Source organism: Notamacropus eugenii, chromosome 6, assembly GCF_028372415.1.
Source record: "Notamacropus eugenii isolate mMacEug1 chromosome 6, mMacEug1.pri_v2, whole genome shotgun sequence".
Taxonomy (NCBI): domain Eukaryota; kingdom Metazoa; phylum Chordata; class Mammalia; order Diprotodontia; family Macropodidae; genus Notamacropus; species Notamacropus eugenii.
In genome coordinates, this window is record NC_092877.1 from 50,292,860 (window position 1) to 50,306,437 (window position 13,578).

General features: G+C 43.6%; 1 long non-coding RNA gene across 2 annotated transcripts; it reads right to left on the reverse strand.

The window, feature by feature from the left end:
* Positions 1–7,171: 7,171 nt before the first annotated feature.
* On the reverse strand, positions 7,172–12,633 carry LOC140509512 (uncharacterized). 2 transcript variants are annotated; one of them, XR_011968795.1, is made up of 5 exons: positions 12,457–12,633; positions 11,346–11,492; positions 8,665–8,727; positions 7,777–7,882; positions 7,172–7,386 (listed from the first exon to the last, which is right to left on the reverse strand). It is a non-coding gene; the product is annotated as an uncharacterized lncRNA (long non-coding RNA). The 2 variants fall into 2 exon arrangements; XR_011968794.1 differs by having other exon boundaries at positions 7,172–7,656.
* Positions 12,634–13,578: the final 945 nt, after the last annotated feature.

The following is a 13,578-nucleotide window of genomic DNA, read 5'->3' on the forward strand; positions in this document are numbered from 1 at the left end:
CTTAAGGGTCAGCATTAGTGGAAGAACATTGGTGTTTGACTCAAAAGACCTGGCTTTGAATCCCAAGCCTGCCCTCTTACTGGTACATAACTTCACTATGAAATGAAAGGGTGATTTCATAAGGTACCTTTCAGCTCTAAATTCTGTGATCCTAGAAATGCTCTATATGGTAAAGCAATGTGAAGCCTAGTACAAAGGTGTGGATTCCATCCTTGGGAAGACAGGACTCCCACCCAGGAAGCTGCTAGTTGTTCAAGTGTTTCAGTTGTGTCTGATTCTTCCTAACTCCATTTGGGGTTTTCTTGGCAAGAAACCAGAGTGGTTTGCTGTTTCCTTCTCCAGCTCATTTTACAGATGAGGAAACTGAGGCAAAGAAGGTGAAGTGACTTTGCCCAGAGTCACATAGTGTCTGAGACTGGATTTGAACTCAGGTCTTCCTGACTCCAGGCCCAGCACTCTATGCCTTGCACCACCTAGCTGCCCTGGGGAGCTGCCAGAGAATAGAAGCCAAAACACGTGAATGAAGATCGACACGAGAGATATGATTAATCCATGTCATAGGAGCTCAGAGGAGAGGGTGACTTGTATAGACTGGAGAACACTGAACATTCTACATTCTAAGGCATCGATGTTCTTCCAGCACTGATGTTCTATGATTCTGTGACTCCAAAGTAAAACAATTAGAAGACAACATGACTGTATGTGAGTAGTCCCGCGTGTATTCCAGCCAACCCTGCACTCTACCTGGCTGTGGGGTATACAGGGGATGATGGAGTAATCAGGGAAGACTTCCTGATTGGGGTGGGGGCTTGGCTGATTCCTGATGTTTCCAGAAGCTGGAGACTTGACCCCAGCAGTCTGGCAGAGCTGGTTATGGGGCACAAGTATGGGAGCATCTCTGGGACAAGAGCAAATTTTGAAGTAGATTTGAAATCAGTTTCAGGTGTGTGTGTAGAAGAAAGAGGCTCAGACATGAAGTCAGAGGGCTCTGGTTCAAGACCTGACTCCACCACTAGTTCATTGTTTGATGTTGGATGTTAAGGCTCAGTTTCCCCACTCAATAAAATGATAGTGTAGACCAGTGGTCTCTAAGTCCCTTTCCAGCTCTGACATTCTACGGTCTAACCAAGTAACTAAAGTGTTTACTAAGTACCCACTATGTGCCAGGCCCTGTGTTGAGGACCCAAGGACAGAAATGAAATTGTCCCTGCCTTCAAATAGTTTACATTGTAATGGGGAATACAACATGTACATATCTTAGCATACACAGGACATGTACAAGATGAACACAAGAGAGTTTGAGAAGGGAAGGCCCAGCGGGGAGTGGGGTGAGAAATCAGGAAAGACTTCATGTAAAAAAGGGGTTGCTTGAGCCAGTATTCTCTGTTTTTTGTTATAAGGTTCCTTTCAGCAATGATATTCTGTGGTTCTGTAATTACGACATAAAACAACTAGAAAACCATATAAGACAGTGTATGAACATCCTTGCCATGCACCTAACTATGTATTCTGCTTCACTATGGAGAATACAGGAGAAAATGTCATTTGCTTTATCCTTGGACAGGTCACAGTCTTTTTTTTTTTGAGGCAGTTATAGTTAAGTGACTTGCCCAGGGTCACACAGCTGTTAACTGTCTGAGATCAAATTTGAATTCAGATCCTCTTGACTACTGGGCTGATGCTCCATCGACTGCACTACCTAAATGCCCCTGACAGGTCATAGTTTTATAGATTTAGGGATAAAAATGTGACTTTAGAAGTCATTGAGTTCCCTCTCCACACATACATATTTTGCAGTTGAGGACACTGAGGCACAGAGAAAATTAAGTGACTGACCCAAGACCACATAGCTGGTAAGAGTTGAATGCATGTGCTGCTGATTCTGAGTCTAGTGCTCTGTCTCTCAGATATTCCAGTGTGGCTTTGGATGTGGGACTCAGACGTACTAAGCTCATTTCCCTCTCTCTACCTTTACTCATATCTCTAACTCTAGGCTGGAATACTGTCCTTCCTTTCTTTTGCTTTTCAGGATCCTCCCTATGAGTCTTTATTCATCATATCCAGCTTCACCTAGGTTGAGCAAAATGATCTTTGTGACCCAGAGATAGCATGCCCTGTGATTGGGGAGACTTCTGAGGATGTCCTGAAATTGTGGTGATCCTATTTGGCAGAGAAGTGGGTTAAGATGATGAAGTCACTCTAGCACATGTTGAGTTTAGAAGCTGGTGAGACATCTGCTTGGAGCTGTCCAGCAGACAGGTAGAGCTGGAAACGGGGAAGTGGAGCCCAAGGGAGAGAACATGGTAGCAAACAGAGATTTGGAGGCCACCTATACAGGGCAAGTAATTGAAGGCTTGGGCATGGATGAAACAGGTTAGATGGAGGAGGGGAGAGAACCTTGAAGTATACACACACTTAAGGGACTTTTGACTTTTCAATATTTTTCAGTCGTGTCCAACTCTTCATGATCCCATTTGGAGTTTTCTTGACAAAAATACTGGAATGTTTTACTCCTTCTCCAGCTCATTTTACAGATAAGAAACTGAGACAAACAGGGTTAAGTGACTTGCCTAGGGTCACACAGTCCATAAGTGTCTGAGGCTGGATTTGAACTCAGATATTCCTAACTCTAGGCTTGGCACTCTGTCCACTGTGCCACCTTGCTGCGGCATTCAGCAGGAAAACCAAGCAAAGGAGACTAAGAAAGAGCAGTCAGAGTTCAGTTGAGGGGGCACTTATTATGACAAACTCTGTATAAATGTCAGCTATGATGATACGTTGAATTTGAGGTGTCGATGAAACCCCCAGCCAGCCAGCAACTGGAAAGGCCAGATTATTTGTGTGTTGGCCAGTTGCAACTCTCTGAGCGTTTCTTAGATGGGCTTTTGCAATAGGCCATCTTCCACAATAATTGAGTCCTTTCTTGCTAGAAGCCAGCTCTGCCGGGGCCTGTTACGGACATGGATTCAACAGGACACCTCTGGTGTTCACTCTGTTCAAAAATCAAACTTCCCTTTGGCTCAGAAACTAGGGCAAAGCTGCATGGGCTGCAATTCCTCCAGGACAAAAAGTATGCACTGAGATCTGCCGACTCCTTCCAAGAAGGACCTGGCCATAGGGAGTGGATGACTTAATCAAACAAGTTGCTCTGTCATATCTGCTCCATGCGGCTCTGCCCCCTCTCCTCCTGTTACCCCCTCCACCCCCGCCCCGATCCCTATCCCCATCCCTACTCAATTGCATTCCACCGGGGCCAGAGTTTCTCAGTCTTCAAATAAACCCTGAGAAGGCACCAGGAACTTTCTGCCCGACTTCAGGGGTTCCCTAGCAACTGCTGGCCAAGCATACTATAATTCAGTTTAGGCTTCCAATTCCTTCTTCCTCTGGAGTTGTTTCTTAAAAATCTGTCACAGTCAACGCGCCTTGGGAAACTATTATAAGGGTCTGAACCTTTGACCAGCAGGAGAAATTAATCATTGGTATAACTCCCCTAAGCATGTTGGGACTGTTCTCTGTAACCCCCCCTTCCAAGGGCCGGCGTATGGTACATTGAACATTCCGCCCACAGTCCCAGGCATTATTCTATTTGAGAACGCCACCACGCATCTGTCATACTGTCTGTATTTAAACTGTGCTGTTAGAGCCAAATAAAAAAGAGGGGGGTGGGAGTGGAGGAGAGGGTAATGCTTCCATTCACTAGGGGAACTGGGCAGGGGGGCCCAGGGCTGGTAAGGAGCCCGAGTGTCATGGGAAAGATGAGCTGGAATGACCCGGCAGGTCTGTGAATGTCTCCATCCCGGGCTGAAGTGGGTTTACAAAGGAGGACAGAGAAACACAGACGATAATGAACTGACCGGCTGTGTTGAAATAGCAGCCCCCACTGAAGGCAGCTGGGACTGGGTGTCGAGTGCTTTGGGTAAAAAAAAAAAAACACAACCCAGTTTCTGGGCCTGAGAGAGTAGAGAGGGCTGTTTGATATTTTTTTGGTGGGGGGAGGATGTTGGCATTGTGAAATATTTATCTCCCCCTTTTCCCCAATATCTCCTTCTTACTTCCACCCCCTCAACACATCCCAGCTCCAACCCCCTCCCCCTTTTCTGCCCCCAGCTCTATGACAGAGCCTTAGAAAGAGAAACAATACGCCAGGGATGACCGCTGCCTGAGCAGCCATTCAAAGAGGCAGGAGATGGATTTTTAATGACCGAGAGGTTTTTCATGGTATCAGGCTTATGGGGGGATTTTGTTAACTCCCTTTGTCCCACTCTGATTTGGAGACGGATCAGCCGAGTCCCCAGGGGCGCTAGCTAGGGTCCTGGCCTCTCCCTTTAGCTGGTCTTTTGGGGGCCACAACCCCACCTTCACAAACAGAACAATTTTCATCTTAGGAAAAAAAATGGCCATAAAGTCAGCAGAAAGTAAAGCGAGTGGTCCCTTTAGGGGACAAGACCTTCCTCTGGGTCCCCTGGAAAGTAAGACTTTATGCCAGGAGGCTCAAGTTTGGGCAAGGGATGCCATGATACTAGAGTTGGTTATTAATTGAGGATGTGTGATGGACCTAAAGAATCATAGCGTTTTGAGCTGAGAGGGGATTTAGAGATCATCTCTTCTCAACCAGTTCATTTTCCAAGGCAGAAAGCAGAGGCCCAGAGTGGGTGAATGACTTCACCAAAGTCATACAGCTAATAAATGGCAGAGCTGGCATCAAACCCTGGTATACAGGGCACTTTAGCCCAGTAATGACTTACCCTGTTCTGAACTGTGCTGTGAGGGAGCCAGATGGAGGCCAACTTCGGGGGGCTTGCAAAGAAGGTAATGGAGAGACATAACTCCCAGATAAAAATGATTAGATAACTGCCTTCAAATATTTCAGTGCATTCACCATTTCATCAGCATGGAGTCCCTCCATTGGCACAGACTGCTACCATTTCCACTTTCTCCTCCCTATGCATCCTTTTGTATCCACTTTTCCATAAGAGCTCCATAGATGGCCTACCCAAGAAGAAAGAGACCTGTCTCTAGGGCTTTTAATATTTTGTAGATGTGGGCACAACAATTGGGCTGTCCACCTCCTGGCATTCTTGCTTTCTACATAATTGAGAGATATCCTTCACCAGTCAAACAGGTCCTTCCCATGTGTCTGACATTCTTTGTTATGGTCAGGTTATTACTGGTGAACTCTCATGTTCACCACCTGTCTTTTCATTGCCCTTAAACCCACTGGTCAACATAATTCTTCTAAGAGCATGGTATTCTGTGATCCACCATTGAATGTCATTACCTGGAGAATACTAGTATCAGAGGTGTCCTTGTTCAGGGTGGCATGGTGTGGAAGATTATAGTCAGTAAGAAGTAAGTTCAGACTCTTCTTCAGGCTTTTGCTAGCTAGGTGACCCTGGGCAAGTCACTTGACCTCTTTGTTACTCAGCTTCTTTACCTGTAAAATAAGATTGTTGGATGCAATGGTTCCTATGATTTCTTCCAGCTCTAAATGTGTGATCCTGGAATCATTGCAAATGCTGGGCCGTTCTTTAGCCCCATCTCTTCATCCTAGTTAATCTAGGTTCCCCTCATGATCTATCTCCAGAAGGGGTTCTTAACCTTTTCTGGGTCATAGACCCCTTTTGGCACATCTAGTATGACCTATGGCCTATCCCTTCTCAGGATAATGTTTTAAAATGTATACAATACATAGGATCATAAAGGAGACAAAATACAGTTATCAAAATATTTTTTAAAAAACAAATCCATGGCCCCAGGTTAAGAAAGATATATACATATATATATGGAAATGTTTTACGTAATTGCACATATATAAGTTATATCTTATTGCTACCTGTCTCAGGGAGGGGAGAGGAGGAAGGAGGGACAGAATTTGGAATTCAAAATTTTAAATAAAAATGCTTGAAAATGTTTTTAAAAAGAAAGATTGATACAGTCCAAGTGCAGTGATGTATACAGAAGATCGGTGTGGTCTAGTATACTCTATCACTGCTGAGAGCTTGACTCAGAGTCAAGATCTGGGTTCACTTTGTGCCTTTGACACTTACTAGCTGTAGGACTCGGTTTCTTTATCTGCGAAATGGAGGTAATAGCATATGGTGTTGTTGTGAGGCTCAGATGAAATTAGAAGCCTTGACAAGCCTTGTAACACTAGATAGATGTCAATGTTATTAGCATGTATAATAATAATCACTCTAGACAAAGTGAGGCATGATTTCAATCTATGGAACAGACAAATGAGAGGCTAAGAGAAGATGAATAGAGCAATTGGACAATAAGGCAGCAAAGGAGGGTTCTTGGGCCACATCCTGCCCCCTAAAACACCCCCTTGCCCCTCCCCTGGACCCCCCTCCCTAGAGAGTTAAGGCTTGAGATACCATGGGCAATGCTAGAAAGCAGATGACAGTGCTAGATGGTCATCCAAGGGTTCTGCCACTCTGGGCTGCACCAGTATATTGATCTCTGCATCAATCAATGCCTGTTTACTGAGCCTCTCAATGTGGCCAGTCTTGTGCCTGGCCTCGCAGTAAGCAAAGCCAGCAGAAGGAGACACTCTCTTTGCTCTCTAGGGGCTCCCAGTCTCGTTAAGTAGACCTCTAATGGTGAGAGAACTTTCCCGTGCGATAGAAGAGTATTCATGCTGAGTGCTAAACCATTTGGTGCAGACGGTCAGTGTTGTTTGGACCGACGAAGGCTTCTGGAAGGAAGTGGGGCTAGAACTATGTCTCAAGAAGCAACATAAACATTGGATTGTAGGAATTTGTTTTTCTTGACTATGCAGATTTGTTACAAGAGTTTTGTATTCCTATTTTTCCCCCAGTGGGGGAGAAGTGAGAAGAAGAAAAAATAGCTTTTTATTCATTGAAAAAAAATTTTTTTAAGAGAAAGATCACTGGATATCAGAAGACTTTAGTTTGAAGTCCAGCTCTGACTCTTTTTGACTTTGTGACCTTGGGCAAGTCACTTCTCCCTGAATCTTTGGGCAAGTTGTTTGACTTCTGTTTGCCTCAATTTCCTCATCTGTAAAATGGGGATAATAATAACTCCTACCTCCCAAAATTGTTAGGACATCAAATGAGATAATATATGCAAAATGCTTTGCAAACCTTAAAGGACTACATACATGTGAGCTATGATTATTACCAGAAATGTTATATTTTATTATTCTACAAGATCACTGATAACAAACATGGGAGGATCATCTGCCTGCATTTAAATTGAGGCTGGTTGGGGGCCAGAGGGCTTCTTGAAGCTCTAGTACCTTTCTAATCCCACCATGAGGATGATTGCCTAGGCACCCTTCCCAGTCCTCCTTAGGGAATTTGCAGAACTGTAGAACCTTAGGCTATTTTCAGAGTTAGACAGCTGGAGGGTAAAGGAATGAACCTTCAAGAAAAGAGAAGGAAAATGGATTGGCCAGAGTTGAACTTTAAGCACTGGATTCTTCTACATTCTGCTGCCTTGACCTTCCTTTCCCAAGTTCCTGGGAGTTTGCCCAGTGGCCCACTGTATATCACCACATAGGATCTAGTACTGAGAGACTTCGGTCCATTGTTAGGTGCAATACTCTTTCCTCATTACGTTGTTTCTCCATGTAGAATACCGGAATAAATATCTTACCCTCAAATTCTGACATCTTTTCAGTCAAATCTGATTCTACAAAAAATACATTTTAATAAGAACACATGAAGAATATTTAAAGAAAGTGAGAAAGCAATTAGACCTTAATTGTTTTTTGTCCCACTGGTTTTAGATACTACCATGCTATTAATTTACCTGTGGTCTTGAGATAAGTTTCTAACATCTGTTCTTCTGTTGGAAGTCCTTGTGATAATTTTAATGGCTGAATTCTTATCAGATGCTTAACCACTTTTGATTTTGCCTTCACAGAAGAGAAATTCATATTTACTTATGGAGTACATGCCTTAAAGTAGAAAAAGACTAAATTCAAACAAGTATGACCAGCAAAGAAGGTATTCTCTTTTTCCAGTTCAAGATATTTTATGATGTTCTTTTCCCAGCATAGTCTTCTTTTCACACTTTTAATTCTGGTAACAATGTGTACGTTATGAGTGTGTTGAGGGTCCCCACTATATTTTTCATGAGCTGTAGGTAAAGACTGAAACTCTTTATCTGGAATCCTTAACCTGGCAAATTCATGACCCCATTGGGGGTTTTCTTCACAGAGGTACTGGAGTGGTTTGCCATTTCCTTCTCCAGCTCATTTTACAGATGAGGAAACTAAGGCCAATTGGGTTAAGTGACCTGCCCAGGGTCAACCAACCAGTAAGTGTCTAAGGCCAGATTTGAACTCATAAGGAGGAGTCTTTCTGACTTCAGGTCTGGTACTCTAATCACTGAGCTACCTAGCTGACCAATTCAAGTTAACAAACATTTATTAAATGCTTACTATACACAGGGCACTGAACCCAATGATTGCATACAAAAGATAGTCATAGAAGACTCTTCTCTCAGAAAGTTAATAATCTATGGTATATAAACAGATCATGATGCAAATAAGTATGATACTACATGGTGTACATGGACAAAGGAGAGACATAAAATACTATCAGAAAATTTGAGCCTTGAGGGATCACGTTTATGTGGGGAAGGGGAAAGGTGGGAAGGATTTATCAAAAGCCACATGGAGGAGGTGATACTTGCATAGGGCCTTGAAGGAAGAGAAAGACTCCAGTTGGTTGGAAGGCATTCCAAATATGTGAAGACCTGAAAGTAGAAGAGAGGTGAATGGAATTAGGGAGAGTATCCAGTCCATTTTGATTGCAGGGGACAGTACATGAAGGGTAGTATTGGGAAAGATGATGGAAAAGGCCAGTGGGACCCAGACTGTAAAAGACCTTGAATGCTAGGCTAAAGCTTTGGTTTTCTATCTTCTAGTGATTGGGGAGTCACTGAAACTTCCTGATGATGTGGTCAGGTCTGTATGTCAGGAAGATTACTTTGGCAGTTCAGTGAAGGATGAGAGGAAGAGGAGACTGAAAAGTTAGGAGGCTCTTAGGAGGCCAGGTAAAATGTGAGAGGGGACTGAACTAGGGTGACTTCATGAACAGAGTGCTCGATGGAACAGTCTTGCAGGAGGGAGCAAGGGGACCTAATTAAGGGCACCAGAGAAGGAGTTGGCTTTGGCAAGGAGACTCTGGATGGAAGAAAAGAGGAAAGGCTAGCAGGGAGACAGAAGTGGTTTTGAAGGGTGGAGGAGGGGAGATGAGGGAAGTAATATCCTTAATTATTTTGAAAAAGGAGAGGAAAGAAGACTCAGTGCTGCAGAGAGTGAGGAGGGAAGGATGACAGAGATGGAAGAGAGAAAAAGATTGTGGTAAGGAGTTAATTAGAGACAAATACAAAGATTCCTCTTGTATGGTGAGAATCCAGTGGAGGCTAGATAACATGAGTCTATAGTATACCTTCTCCATTGCTGCTGGCTGACCCCTGCTCCTGAGCCAGCCTTTTCTCATTCATAACTGGTGACCTCATCCTGGGGTCTACTCTCTTTGACCCCTTCCTGATGATCTCGTCAACCCTTGTGCCCTTGGACGACAGCTCTGACAACAATTATCTCCCCTGAACTGGACTGAGGTCACAGGCAGGAAAGGAAGGAGCCAGTACTCTGAGACCACTTGGAAGGAGAGGTCATGGCATCATAGAATCCGAGAAGAATTCTAGACTCTTAGCTCCATAGAATCTTAACAAATCATAACAAACAGGGCCAGAACAAATGGAAATCAGCTGGGCTTTCTTCTGTTTCCCCTTCACTTCCTGGCTTGGTGAGGGGTGGGGTAAAGATTAACGAGGTCACTTTCCCATAATGCTGCATGCTAGAGGTGCATGGGGAAGAGAAGGAAGGATTATTGAGAAATGGTTGTTGAGGTCAAGAAATGGCTGAAAAGCTTCAAGAAGATGATGGCAAAGGCAACCAACTGCCTGGCAGAGAGATTCCAGTGCTATGGGCATGGTGAAGCTATAGGAATAGCTGGCTCTCCCTCTGATGGTGCTTGAGACCTGGGAGACAGGGATTGTGGCAAGTCCATGGGAGCAGATCCTAAAGGGAAAGAGGAAAGTAGCAGGTGGGAACAAAGAACCTGTACCCTCCACGGGACCTTCAGGCTACTGAGACTTGGCTTGTTGTAAGTATTTGGGAGATCCTGAGACTAAATCATTCTAGGGAAAAGAAGAAATACATAATAATCATGGAGATGGACTTCACAGCTATCTCCTTGCCAAATAGACCTGTGCTCCTTAGCTTTTCTTTTTAATTTACATGCCTTATAATAAATTTGCTTTATGTTAGAACAACGTGGAAGCCTGATGTTTGCAGGAATGGAATTGAATACATCAAAGGAGCCACATTCAGATGTTCTCAGAGCAACCTCTAGATGGGGACAAATGGGAGTCATGGAGAGTAGGAATTACTGAGAAGCCTTCACTGTCCAGACTGGGGCCTAATGGGAGTCCAGAGCTTTAGTTCTAGTACTCTGGGATATTGGGTTAGAGAGTCAATCAATATTTATTAAGCACCTACTATGTGCCAGGCGCTGTGGTAAGTACTGGGAATGAAAAAAACAGCAAAAGACAATCCCTGCCTTCAAGGAACTTACAACTTACTGAGATCCCAGAATCGAAGCATCTTGTAATTGTAAAATCAAGACTCATAGATTTAAAACATCCTTCAGTCATGGAGTAACATAATATTAGAACTGAAGTAGGAAAAACTTGGACTTGACATCTGACAAAGGACCTTGGAAATCATGTATATTAATCTTCCACCTGAAATAGGAATTCCCACTAGAATAAGTCCAATGACAAAGACCTCACCGCCTTATGAACAGCTTAGTGCATTATCAGACCAAACCCTGTGAGGCAGGTTGTGTACATACCATTATCTTCATTTTTCAGCTGAGGAAACTGAGATTTAGAGAGGTCAAAGTGACTTGCCCTTGGCCACACAGGTAGTAAGTGTCAGAAGCAGGACTTGAATCCAGATCATTTAACAAGAAATCTCATGCTATTTCCACCATGCTACACTTCAGGTCAGGTCATGTGCTGAATAAGACCCAGTCCCAGAACTCTGGTAAAGAACAGGAGCATCAATGACTGTGATGCAAGCTATTGGGCAGTAAGGGTCTGAGCCAGAGCACAGAGGCGCTGGGGCAGAGTCTTCTTGTGACTTAGCAGCTGCAGACGCTGATGGATCTCTTCATGATGCTAATATTAGGGGCAGGGCTGACAATAATAATAATAATTCACATTTATATAAAAATAATTACTCAGGTTTACATATGATTATATGGTAATAACAGTAATTGCACACTGCATCTTTTTCTTACCTTTTCTCCTTCTAGTTTGCCACCGGTTTTGACTTTTGCTGTAACTAGTCAATTGTCTGGCAGGTGGCGGGGGAGTCATAAGTGACAATTGTAATGAGTAATTTTGAAAGTTCCAACGTGACCTGTTCAGATGTGCCATTGTTGATGCTGACAAATGGGAAACAGAGTAAGACAGAATAGGAATAGCTTGTATTTCTGGAGCACTTTAATGTGTATAAAGTACTTCGTACATATTATCTTGCTATCCTGACTTTGGGTGCTGGGACAGTGCAAGTGAATTAACTCTGAGAAATCTGACTCATTAGACCCGTGGAGGCTGTGGCTTCTGTAGGCATAACTGATCTAGCCATCCTTTTTCTGGGTTGCTGGTGACAACGTGGTGGTGACCCTGATTTGCTGTGAACCCTCTCTCTCGCCCCAATATAGTGTTTTTCTGCAGTTGTCACAAGATGGCAAGAGCTCTGAATTTGGGTCAGAAGATCTGGGTTTAAATGACCTTGGGCAAGTGCCTTCCCCTCCCTGAGAAGCAGGTACCTCTTTTTGTGAAATAAAGAGGTTGGACTAGATTGTGGGTCTTAACCTGGGGTCCTTAAATTTATTTTATTAATATCTTGAGAACTATATTTTAATATAATTTGTTCCCTTTGTAATCTTGTGTTTTTATTGTGTGCCCTCAAAAACATAATTCTGGGAAGAAGTCTATAGGTTTCATGATCCTGTTAGAAAGGCCCATGATGGGGTTGGATGGAATGACCTCTAGGTTTCCTTTCTGCTCTCAGTCCCATGGTCCTATCTCTAGGATTAGACAGCCCGAAGGAAGCTGACACAGTCTCCCAAATCTGGCTGGGCAAGCATGAGCTACATCAGCTCCCTTGGGAGAAAGGTAAAAGGACTCTTCTCCCTCATTTTTCCCTCCCCACACCTTATGCTTATCTTGGGGGAGATAGTGTTGGAAGAAGGAATGAATGAAATGAATGATACCCCATCTCTGTGTCATGGAAATGAATGGTCAACATGATCACACATCACATACATCATACGTCACATACATACCCTGAGAACTTTCTCCTGGAACTGAGACTAATGAGCCATGAACTTCCATTGACAATACCTGTTAGGGCTGAGCATCAAAGGAATCCTTCTCTTGGGGAGTTTTCTTTCATTGGCCCATCTCATGACCTTCCTCTGGAATGCTAGTTCTGCACCTGAATAGTCTTTTAAACCTTATGATTTAACCCTTGAGAAGGAACTCTCATGATCTGATAGGGGTGTGTGCGTGCGTGTGTGTGTGTGTAGAAAGTGGGGAGAAGGCTCTTAGAACATAGAATGTCACAATGAGGAGGGATTTTAATGTGAGATGTCACAGGTAGATGGAACCTTAGAGAGCACCAAGTCTAACTTCTTATTTTACAGATGAGGAAACTAGAGGTCAAGGGAAATAAGGTAATTTGCCCAGAGTCACGCTGGTAGTAGGTAGCAGGGCTAGGAGTTGAATTTGTCAACTTAATTCCAAATCCAGAAATTTTTCTGCTACACTACTCTTAATTCTCTAATCTCAGTCTAGACCATTGGTCTTGGGTACATGTGGGATTGTAGTATATTGGGGCTTGCTTCAAGTTAGATCTCATGAAATGTTTATTTTCCCCTATAAACTTCTCTCTCCTCCTCCTCCTCCTCCTCCTCCTCCTCCTCCTCCTCCTCCTCTTCCTTCTTCTTCTTCTCTCCCCCCCCCCTTTTCCTCCATCCATTGAAGTCAAAGGGACCATTGGGTTGGGCCTTAGGAGGCTATAAAGGTCTGATAAGAAATAATAGGTATTGAATAAAGGAATGATTGGCAGAAGAAGCCCCAAGCATGGTTGCAAGAGGGCATCTAGGTGGTGTGGTGAATAAAGTGCCCAGGCCTGGAGTCAGGAAGACATCTTCCTGAGTTCAAATCTGGCTTCAGATACCAGTTAGGAGACCCTGGGCAAGTCACTTAACTCCACTTGCCTCAGTTTCCTCATCTATAAAATAAGCTGGAGAAGGACGTGGCAAACCACTCCAGTATCTTTGCCAAGAAAACCCAAAATGGGATCACAAAGAGTTGTACACAACTTGAAAGCAACTGAATAACACCAAAGATAAGTTTTTGTGAACTCTTGGAATGTTTGAGATGAAAAGCCTCTTTGAGATCATTAGATGAAATCCCCTCTTTTTATAAACAGAGAAACTTAGGCCAGGGAAAGAATGAACA